This window comes from Pundamilia nyererei, unplaced genomic scaffold (assembly GCF_000239375.1).
Source record: "Pundamilia nyererei isolate P.nyererei 1_Seehausen unplaced genomic scaffold, PunNye1.0 scaffold00043, whole genome shotgun sequence".
In the NCBI taxonomy this organism is placed as follows: Eukaryota; Metazoa; Chordata; class Actinopteri; order Cichliformes; family Cichlidae; genus Pundamilia; species Pundamilia nyererei.
Genome location: NW_005187444.1, coordinates 632,420 through 643,863, shown reverse-complemented (window position 1 = coordinate 643,863; position 11,444 = coordinate 632,420).

Genomic DNA, 11,444 nt, shown 5'->3' with positions numbered 1-11,444 from the left:
AGCGTAGTCCAGTAAAACAGCTTGTAAACCTGTTGTGTGGATCCATTACTACCTCACTGTCTCCCTTGTAGTTGAAGATATTTCCTTTTTTGGGGGAGGGTGTCACAGTGCACTGTTTCAGGAAATCGGGTCTCTGCATCCAACTCCTGCGCCAGATATTTTTCATTTGACTGCATGCTTTCAAATTTGCCGTCAGTGTGATTGTCCAACAGGAATCATTTTGTCACATTCAGCTGTACTACTGCACTAAGTGCACAGTGTCTGCAGAGTCTTACCAGTAATATTTATCTCATTTAAAATGCTATACCATGTTATGATGGCGCATGAATGGTTGCCTTTTGATCTTAGCTGTAATGACTTCAGCTTCAGATCTAGTTTTAGCTTCACAAGCAGCAGTTGGACTTTCATCTTGTGACACTTTTAGCATTGCATCTCATGCTGCCTCTAACTGGGTTTGAGCACATGTGTACCTGACCTTCACGTTTCACAAACTCTGTTTTGAATATGTTTATGTTTACCCCTCATTTGATCTACCGTTATTGTCCTTGACCGCTCGTGTCCATAATGTCAACATCCTGTCCACTAATGTTCCCAGTGACATCATTCGTGCAAGGATGCGTGTAATCGGTTATCTCTGCGAATTCCAGAAAATGCTTTCTAATCTCTGCGCTTCTCCCTCTGTGTTGTAACAAAGTGTACAATCACAGTCATCTGTTCTGTTCTGCTCACAGTAGGAGCACAGTCTAAAAATATGGAGCAGCATTTAGCTGACCGCAGCACTGTGAGAATTTCCTGCTGAATGTGAGATGCTTTGCATTGCTGTCATTTCATTTGGTATGTCCTTGCGTAAATAGTGAATATGTATTTCTTTTGAAGTTACTCTCCATATGTGTCCAGCCATAAAGCTGTCAGATCAGCCTCACTAGTTTAGGCAAACTGTTACTGTTCTTCAAACAACATATGTGCTTATGTGGAATGCCAGTTTTTGCATACACATTACCTCATAAGAGGAAACTACTGCTATGACTCATTCTCAATTCATTGTCTTGGCCTGTTCCCTACTGATTTTGCATCTGCACTATATAGATAAAAGTCCACGGCCAGCTACACATTACACCTACAGGAGCTTCTGGCCATGGAAGCCCAACACACGAAGCTCCTGGCACAACGTTTTTTTAGGTTTGGTACTCTGTCGTTCCTGAATAGGTAGGGCTTTGGTGCCTTTTATGAACTATGCGCCTCAGCAACCCCAGTTGGGTAACATTATGTGGTCTGCCACTTTGTGGCTGAGTTGCTATGGTTCCTAAACTCTTTTACTTTTCAGTAATGCAAATTACAGCTGATCATGGAATATTTTAAATGGAAGAATTTGCATCAACTGACTTGACTCCTATGGCCCTTTAGAACAAACCATTCTTTTACAAATGTTTGTAAAGGCAGAGTGCATGGCTAGGGCCTAAACACCTTTATCATCTGATACCTTTGTTTATATACAGTAGTGTACAATAGAAATCTTGTTCAGTCCTTTGTTAAAACCATCTAACTTTGTGTGATTTCTCTCTAGCATCACTTTTTCCCAGTCTTTAACATCATCTTTTGATAGGACTTTATGACACTCTTCCATGATGTCCTTGGGGTATTGTTGTTGGGCATTTGATTCATCAAAATACCCCAAATCTTCACTTTTTATATAAGCAGCCAGATACTTCACATGCTGTATTGTTTTTCATGGCTTGTGAGAGCTTGGAGTGAGTGTTAGTAAGCGATTGGTTGTCCAGAGTAACTGCCACATTCCTCATCAGTATTTTTTTCCTCTCATTTTCCACCTTTGTCCAGAGGCCTCCACAGGCAAAGGAAATCGCCTGACGAGGCTGACCCTGAAATGTGTGAGGAATTAAAAAGCAAGCTGCCTTTTAGTTGCTTGGCATGAACATGTTCTCATGCTCTCTTTAACAGAAACAGGTTTTCGTTGCCCGGGTGGCGCTCTAATGTGCAGTAGATCACAAACCATTGGTTGGTGTGTTAAAGACAGACATGTTGCAACAAAATATTCTAGGTGAGGGTGAAAATTTGACTTGGCTATGATACCAATGTGACAAATATTTTAAAATAAAATGATGGCATTTATAAACCAGTGGATTCAGAGTGTTTTTAGAATATATTAGATGAGAAGATTGCCTGGACCGACTGATGAATACTGGATGAATAGATAGAGAGTGAATTTGTGTGAAGTAAATCTAAGCTGTAAAAAGGAGGCTGAGTAGATAGTAGATAGTAGTAAATTTTGCATATGTTCAGAGGTTGAAAGTGTTGTTGAAACACACTTGTGGTCAAATTTAATCTATTTATTTGTCTAGAGCAGTTAGTGTTTAAGTACTTCCTTGAACACATGGATTCAATATTAGCAATAATATTGAACACTTTTTGTTAACCAGTTTGACTTTTGTATGAAATACTTTGTTCTAGGCCTGTTTTTAAATTATGCAGCTCGTATACATCGGCTTATATTTTTTTCATGACTCATGTCTTTTAGTGACACTGTTAAATGCATGAATAGCGTTAAGATTGCATGCCATGGAAAAACTAGCCAGAGGCGCTGAGCTTCTTTGAGCATTTTTATGTGTTTGACATCAGCAAAGTCTAATAACACAGGCCATCTACATCCTCTGTGAAGTGTATACTATAAGGCCATACACTGTTTGTATCAGATACAGTTTTCACAATGGACAGTTTAACATTTCATAGTCTTATTGTACCAAACAGCTTTGAAGGCTTATTGATGATTGATTTTCCATAATACTCTTAACTAGGCGTGGCTTCTATGATCGAACGTTTTAACTTAACTTCAACTTAATGTCTGTTCGTTTACAGCCAGTGTGAGCTGCAGAGAAAATGAGATTAGACCTTTTGCAGCATGCAATCACTCAGCAGATCGACATGGATTTGGCTGTCAACAATTTACTAAAGTCATGGTGGCAGCTGTAAAGAGATTGAAATCTCTCCCTGCCCTTTGGAATAGTGCAGTGTTAGTGAGGAGTGTATGGGCGGTGGGGGGATAGTGAAATTATTTGAAATAGTGATTACCAGTGTATCCTACTCCCAATCTCCCAATACCACTCCCTCACCTTCAGTTACCATCTCAAAAACAAAGGGATACGATTCGATTCAGTCCTAGATTAGCTTTGTGTGTGCCTGTGTTCATGTGTCCAAGTGTTTGCTGGGATTTTTATGTGTGTCTGTACTGCACAGAGACCGAGGGGTGGCAACATCTTTTACAAGGAGCTCTTGTGTCCGGAAGCCATTGTCTGTATGCCAAGATGACAAGCGAGTAGCCCTGGCAATGGATGGTGCCCTGCAGATGAAAAAAATAAATAAAAACAGAGCCATTGTTTCAGAGGCCATGAGCAGAATATCTGCAGGGGTCTGAGGCCAAACCACTGCTTGTAATAGCTTGTCTATAGGGAAACACATTTGTCACATTTGTCTTGTTGGCAAAATGAAAACCCAAACGGCTCGTTCTACAAGATAAAAGAGCAACTACAGTGGTTGACCACTAAATTGTACAGCCGCCATTAAGAGGTTCATAGGATTGTTTCCTTACATTTTGGAGTTATTTACGTGTATATTTGTTTATTTAAATACTGACTATATTCCAAAAAGTATGCATCCTAAAACCTTTTTTTAAACACAAATTAACAGGTGAGGTCACACTTTTTGCTCATTTTGTTCCGAAGCTTGTCAAACAAGTACGGTATTTCTCTGTATGTTAGCCATGTAACTATGTTTTATGTAAGGCACTGTAGAATGAAGTGTTTGTAATATTTGCATTCTGTCCGATCTTTTTTAAAGGATAGTTACCACCATAAACACAAGAGACAAAAGGACTGCCATGCTGGTCACTGACTGGATCATGAAGCAAATACAAAAAGAAAGACATTCAGTCCTGTTTACACAGTATTAGATCAAACACTATTGTCTCAAAAGATGTAAGAGAAGAATATACAAAGTGACAAAGCTCCTGCAGATTAATGAAAACTAGCGAATAATATTACCCAATATTATTGGGTAATATCTTTGTAAAAATCTGCATTAGAAAAATCTGCAGCATTGGTTGATCAGATAAGTTCAGCTATAGCTGTCTTAGACAGGAGAGTCACCAATTACCTGCTGAACAAGAAAAGAAGGCAGCAGAGATGCAATGATCATATGATCTGTAAACCAGAACTGAGCATCAAGGACAGTGGAGTACACGCTGAACTAGAAACATCAGATAGATGAAGGCCCACAGAGAGACACCAAGAAGAAGGTAACCCCCACCAGAGAGACTAACACAAATCAGAAAAGGTCTTTGACCTTTGTCCAAGAAATGACAGTGGGTATAAGTCAAAGTCGGCAAGACAGAAAATGCTTTCACTCTTAAATTTACTTTAAAAAACTAAAAAAAAAAAGTCATTTATTTAAAAAACAACATTGTTGATTTTTTTTCTTCTGGCTGGATTTATTTATAGTACCTCAGTAAATTAAATGAGTCTTAATCCAAAGTATATTCTTTTGACTCTTAAGGTGATAGCAAGAAATAATATTCTTTAATTCTCTTTACGTTCTGTCTTTTTATTCAGCATGAGCTCAACCACACCCAGCAAACTGACAGCTATTGTTAATGGTATTATTGATCAAATTTAGCAGCAGTGGTGCTGAATTGGTTTGTTAAGGCTGACACTTCTTAATGAGTGAAGATAGTTTGAACTTTAACATTAAAAAAAAAACGAGTGAGATCATTGTAGCTTTCATTCATGTTAGCAATGTTATCCTGTTTGCAAAAAGAAAAGTAAAAAAAACATAATTGAGCTTTCAATAATGTGAATATTTCCAGGTCAAACTGTTTTGTTGTTCATTGCTGAGAAAGTTCTTATTATATTCTGTTAGTGGTGTTGTTTAAATTAGTCTTTCTGTGGGCTGCATTATTTAAAGGTAAAACAAAGAAAATTGATCTTTACCAAAGTCCTAAATGCCAAGAGAGAATATGAACTGACCTGGGACCTGTTGGACTTTCATTTGCCTCTAAAGCATCGAAACACCTGTGCACTGATTCTCCAGAATCAAGTGTTGTATAAGGTTGTGGATGGGAGCATTGCCACTGTCACATTTTACATTAAACTTTAAATATTTCCACTATCTGAATAGTTTCAAATGGTAATTTGATAATGAAAATTGGTTCAACAAAAGAATAAACCCACTCATGTTCTAGCTTCTGACATCAGCTATTTTTTCTTGATTGAACATTCTGTCTGCTTATGAAACTGAAGGACAGCATCATTGTTCGAAAATGGAAGAAAATAAAAAAAAGTTTATAAAAAATGCAGTGGAAATCAGTGATAATGTGAAATACAAGAACAAAAAATTGCAGAGGATTATGCGGTCTCATTTGGGCCTCAGTGATAGATTAAGCCCCAGCATTCAAAGGCAATGTGTTCAAGGGTGGAAGTGACTTTGCCAAGACACTGTGAGATAAGAAGCTAACTGTTATTAGTTTAATGGGAATGATAGTCTGCCCAAAGCAGTGTGTGCAAGTGGCATGGGAGCATCATTTTTCTTTGCAGTCTTTCTTGCACTGCACTGAGCCTGAGTAGCGGTGAGAGAGCAGCAGCCTGCCAATTGTTTTGTGGGAAATATAAACCACTGAAGACAAAGTATTGCTCATATGACCACTGGGCTAGGTCTAGGTCCAGATCTAGGTCCAAGTTGCCACAGTATTTATTCTTCATTACTATGATAGGCCAGATAATACCTCTGATATCAGTATGGTCTGTGCTAGTAGGCCCAAAGAACCACTAGCCTTAGAGTTAGTATCCAGGATCCCTTCTTGCTGTATGCTTTTCCACTTAGTACATCTGTGGGAGCAATTGTGTCAAAGCTACTATAACAAGGTTCAGAAATGTGTTCAGCAATGATTATGGGTGCTGAGCTGTTCATTAGTTGACTTATCAATGTGAATATGTCATCATTTTTATGACCATTACATATTCCTTTGGTGTACTGCTGTCATCTCAAACAGATTTCATGATCTTGATGGCTGTCATTTTTATGTTGGATTGAAACTCTTGCAACATTATGAGTTTCAATTATTTGTTATGAACATAGTTCTATATCTGAGGATGTCATGCTACAAAACCAAAGCAATCACTCCCTAAACCACACGCAGTCCCAGAACAATATCCTTTACATTGTTAAAGCTTGTTAATAGTGTGCATTACCGCTAAATTATGATTTTGTATTTCTGTAGGTTGCGCATTTGCGAGGGTAAAACTAGATGTCAGTAATGCCAAATCCAATTCTTTGCATATTTGGTTGCTGCCTGCAAGCCCATATTACAATGCTTATTCAGGACCTTGGCAATTCAAAGCCCATTGAGGGACTTTTCCCTTCCAACCTCACTGCTTTCCATTTTCACTGCACCAGCCATTTTACATAGCAGTACAATAACACAAGTCAGGGCAAATGAGTGTGAGTGTGAGACTGAGTGACAATGAGTGAGTCGATGTATGTGCCTATTATTTATGTGTGAGGACGTTTGAGTGACAGTGGGGAGTGTGTTGCCATTTGTAAGGATTAGAAGAATAGTGAGTAAAGAGATGGATTTTAGGTAAGTGCCGCAAAAAGAAAGAAAGAAAAACAGGGCAAGAAAGAAATATTTATGCTGCTTTACTTTGACCAACTTAACAGCCAACAAAGTTTGACGGAAAACAGAAAAGGAAAGTTTATAGGTTTGTAAGTCCTGTTTACTTTGTTTCAAGAGGTTTTTCTTGCTGTTGAGTTTTGCTGTGCTGTGTCTGGGTTCTGTTTTTTTTTTTAGCTTTATATTGTTGTTGTTTCTTTTCTGGAAAAGAAATCGATATTACTTTGGAGCAAGTAAGTGTTATGAGATGTCAAATTTGGTCCCAGCCAGGACCAATGCTTGCCTAACATATCCCCCCCAAAGAGTTTCTGGCTGCTGCATTTTGTGGCACACAGCAAATGTGCAAAGGGTTTCTGCCCAAACCACAGATTCCTGCTATACCCAAGTATTTTTTACATGGTTGTAAAGTTTTAAAAATAGAAAACAACCAGCAAATGCAGATTTGTAACACAAAGGACAATAAGCAATACTCCTAAAGATCTTTAAAAAATAAAAACTCCATCTTTCTAACTATTTTTGTATTTCATGGGCGTATCATATACTAATGTGCTATAAAATAAAGCCACTTTGTGAGACTGCTGTTCTATGAATAAATAAACCCAGCTTGTTCCCAAAGTCAAGAGTGCTGCAGCACATTTAAAAACCAGAAAATTCCCTTGGGACCCACCCAATATTACATCTTCACTCGAATCAAAATACAAGATAAAGCACTGCATTTCCTTGAAAATTTCATTTTTTAAAAACATGATCAATTGCTAATACTACTCAGTCAAGCGTTGAGGCCAATGTGTGACCCACCTGCCATCCCAATATCACGACAAAGTGTGTAACAACAGAAACGCCCGTCCACCGTGTCAATTTCACACTTTGGTCTCCAAAACATTGCAGCAAAGGGAGCTATTTTACATGAAAATAATCACAGGAAAGCATTTAGCAGACATTACTGACATATTTACACGTAAATACATATTAGCCCCCTAGCTTAATCGATTCTGACGATTAAGGACCCGGAAATATCCTTAGTACATTTTTTGCTCACCACTGACTTCGTGTCTTAAAATATATTATCTCGCCCTGCTGGTAATGCAACTTCTTCACGCATCTCCATTTCAGATTTTGGAGAGGCAAAGCGTGAAATGGACACAGCGGACCAACATGTCTATTGCACGTTTTGCTCTGATATTAAGTTGACCTGCCACTGCAGTAAATGAGGACCATGAGTAATATAACAAACTAACCTCCTATTATCAGTTTTAATTTACAAACCAACCCTCACAGTCTCTTCCGTTTATCCCAGTCTCTGGGTAGAGGGAAGCTGGAGTCTATCCCAGCTACCATAGGGCAGGAGGTGGGATACACCCTGGACAGATGGCCAGTCTGTCGCACAGCCAACAGTAAATAAACAAATATATTTAGATAAATATATAACTGTACCAAGTTGTAATTTCAACCTGAGTTTTTGTTATTATTCCTGCAGTACCTTGGCAGCCCACCAGGTGAATACACATGTAAATACACAAATCAGCCACAACTTTAAAAACCACCATGGGCGTCCCATGGCTGGCAGGGAAAGCTGGCAGTGGATCATTTTGATCCTGTGGGTTACAAAGTGAGAGTCTGGAGTCTAGATCAATACCATGGGCTCTTTGTCCTGTTTCTTGAGTCTTTTTTGAACAGCTCTTGTGAAATGAGGCAATGTCCAGCTAAGAGAGGCCACTGTCATTGGGGAATGCCATCACCATGTGGGTGTGCTTGGTCTGTAGCATCCAGATGCATGAAGGTTTCCCAGCAGACAATTGCGCAGCAGTGAAAGATTCAACTACTTGTTGGCGTCTTAATATTTAGCTGTTGTTGCTGAATGGATATATGATCACACGCTAAATGGTTAGCTGCAACTCATAATAAGAGTCAATCTGCCTTTTGAAAAAAGAAATACCAAAGGGACCAAAGACTGAAAAACAAACAAAAACAACAAAAATAAAAGGCTGTCGGCAACTGGTGAATTCAGTTTTCACTTGATGTTGAAAACAGTTAAGATTTCATTCCCAAGTTTTCATTTGTCTCCTACTGTGAAGGAAAAAAAATTCTGAACACCAGAATTTAATTTGGCAACATAAATTAAGTCAGAGTGAAAGTTATTCTAGCTTGCAGACATAATTCATGATTCATTCTCAAAAATATATTTCTTTATTTCTGTTGAAATAGTGACTCTTAAAATGATGCCAAAGACTGTATCAGTATCAGAATTCATTGGGGGGCCAGCCTTATCAATAGTTACCCAGCAAGAATGACAACCTTGAAACTTGCTATACAAAGCCACTCACCTATCAAGAACGATTGTAGCATAACAAGAAAATGGTTATTTTATCATCTAATCACAGAGTCATTCATCTTGCAGTGTCATGATTATCCACCTGACAGAAACCCCTCACACCAAGTATAAGAGAAGATTAAGTACAAGCATGCGTGCCAGTGTTGAGGAACACAGCTGAACAAATTAATTATTGATGGGATTCTTTCAAAGTCTGTGGCGTCACTAGGTATCCATTGTTACCTCTGTTGTTGTTTGCAGCTCTTAGCAGGGCAGAGAGGATGGAGACGAAGTAGAGAAGAATGAGGTCTACGAACTTCGCCTCTCTCCTCCCGCCTATGAGGTGCATCATGTCACAGTCAAATGCTCCCTTTTGGAATCTAATTTTCTCTGAGTTTTATTCATCTAATAACACAGTGAGCATGTTTGACTAGTACTGCAAATCTGAGTATAATCGTGCATTTACTTATTAATTTTATTTTACTCATATCGATCAGCTGATGAGTAATATATATTGATGAAACATGTCAAGCACCAGTACACAAAACGTATTACAATTGTTTATTTTTAACTTTATATCTATAGGGAAATATACTGTCAGTTCTAGGGTAGTGATCTGGAAAGAAAAAGCCCCTGTCTAACAGAATGGTTTTATAGCCAGGCAGCGTGGAAATAACTCTAAAATACTGGCAAAATTCCTTCTACTCATTGCAAGGGTACCTTGGCCATGCGTGATCTGCTGCTGAAGACATTGACAAGTAGCTGTGGTGCCAGAATGGCTTAAGTTCCTGTGCAGAGTTGCTTTAGGCATGCAAAAGTGACAGATTTCAACACTGCTGGACAAATATTTTGTGTGACTTTGTCATAGTGTAAGCAGATAATATAGGGTACATTATAGTTTTTGAAATCGAAGTTAAAATCTAAGTCCTAAAACTCTTCAAAGTAGGAATAACTTCATTTTATAGCTTACTTTAAAGACCTTTTGCAGTTAATGTACACAGACGTAAACACCATCAAAATCATATTTCAGTTACAAAATATTCTATTTTTTACTGTAATTACACCTCAGCTAATCACAAAAAAATAAGTTAGTGCCTTCCTAGTATGTTCATCAGTGATACGAAACCAACCAAATCATTTAACACCAGCATCCAGTACTCAAAGATAACAGGTAGTTCAAGAGATCGTTTGTAAGAATGGAACATGCTTTTCTGTGATACAGAAATTAATTAATCTATTTGGTCTCATTTATTTGCCAAGACTCATTATGGCAGAGCAGAATCCCAGCAATGATAGACGCTGGTGCTGGTGAAGATGGGGACTTGGATGGGTTCTGATTGAGCAGGGTGAGGCAGAGATGGGGAGGAGGTGGCTGTACAAATGACAGACTGGAAGACAGAAGAGCACTGAGATTTAAAGCACATGGGTTGGAGCTGATTGGCTCACTGAAGGTGGGCAAGAGAATGATTGGTCTTGAGTAATGATGTCAGCATTGACTTTGACAGCGTGGGAAGTGCAGTAAAGAATAGACTAGCAGGTGGACATCAAGGAAGTGGCTAAATGGGTGGTTACAGATCTTCTATACTGAACGCATGAATAAGTTTCATCATGAGCACAAAATTGAGAAAAACTAGAAAATTGAGAAAATTGCTGAAAAATCTAAATTTCAACGATTTATTTTTGCCATGCTAACAAACATGCTAATGTTCAACTTTATGGCCACTCGAGGTTAGACAAGATTAATGTGACTCTATTTCTGAAAATGAATTAAACACTCATAATTGTGTTTGTATTATATGCACATAAATATGTGTGTGTTTTTCCTGAAACAATGTAAAATCCATTGTTTTGGTTTTTGGTTTACATTTAAGACCATTCATTAACTCATGGGCACAGTGCTTTGCAAGTTTTCACCAATCAGTGAGTTAAGGTCCTATTGTTTATGACATTGATAAAAGTTTTTAATGATATATATATAATTTTTTAAAATGGGTCATTGGTAAGGGTTACACCTAACAGCAAAGTAAGGATTCATAAATGGAACATGTCATGGCAGACAGTGCAAGCACCATGTAAACTTACAGATGTCTATGGTGAATAAGTCCGATTTTGCAGTCGAACATAGAAACATACCAAATGTTTAAACTGAGATATTTCGTTATTTTGTGAAAATTTTTAGCTCATTTTAAATTTCATGACAGCAATAGAAAAAAAAGTTGACACAGGGCTTACTACTGTAGCATCCCCTTTTTGTAATGACACACTCTAAACATCTGGGAACTGAGGAGACCAACTGCTGGAGTTTTGGTAGAGGAATGTTGTCCCAGTCTTCTCTTATATAGGATTCTAGGTGTTCAGCAGTGTGTTTCCTTTTCATATCTTTCATTTCATGTGCAAAATATTTTCAGTTGGTGAATAGCCTGGACTGCAGGCAGACCAGCTAAAGCCATGAAGTTG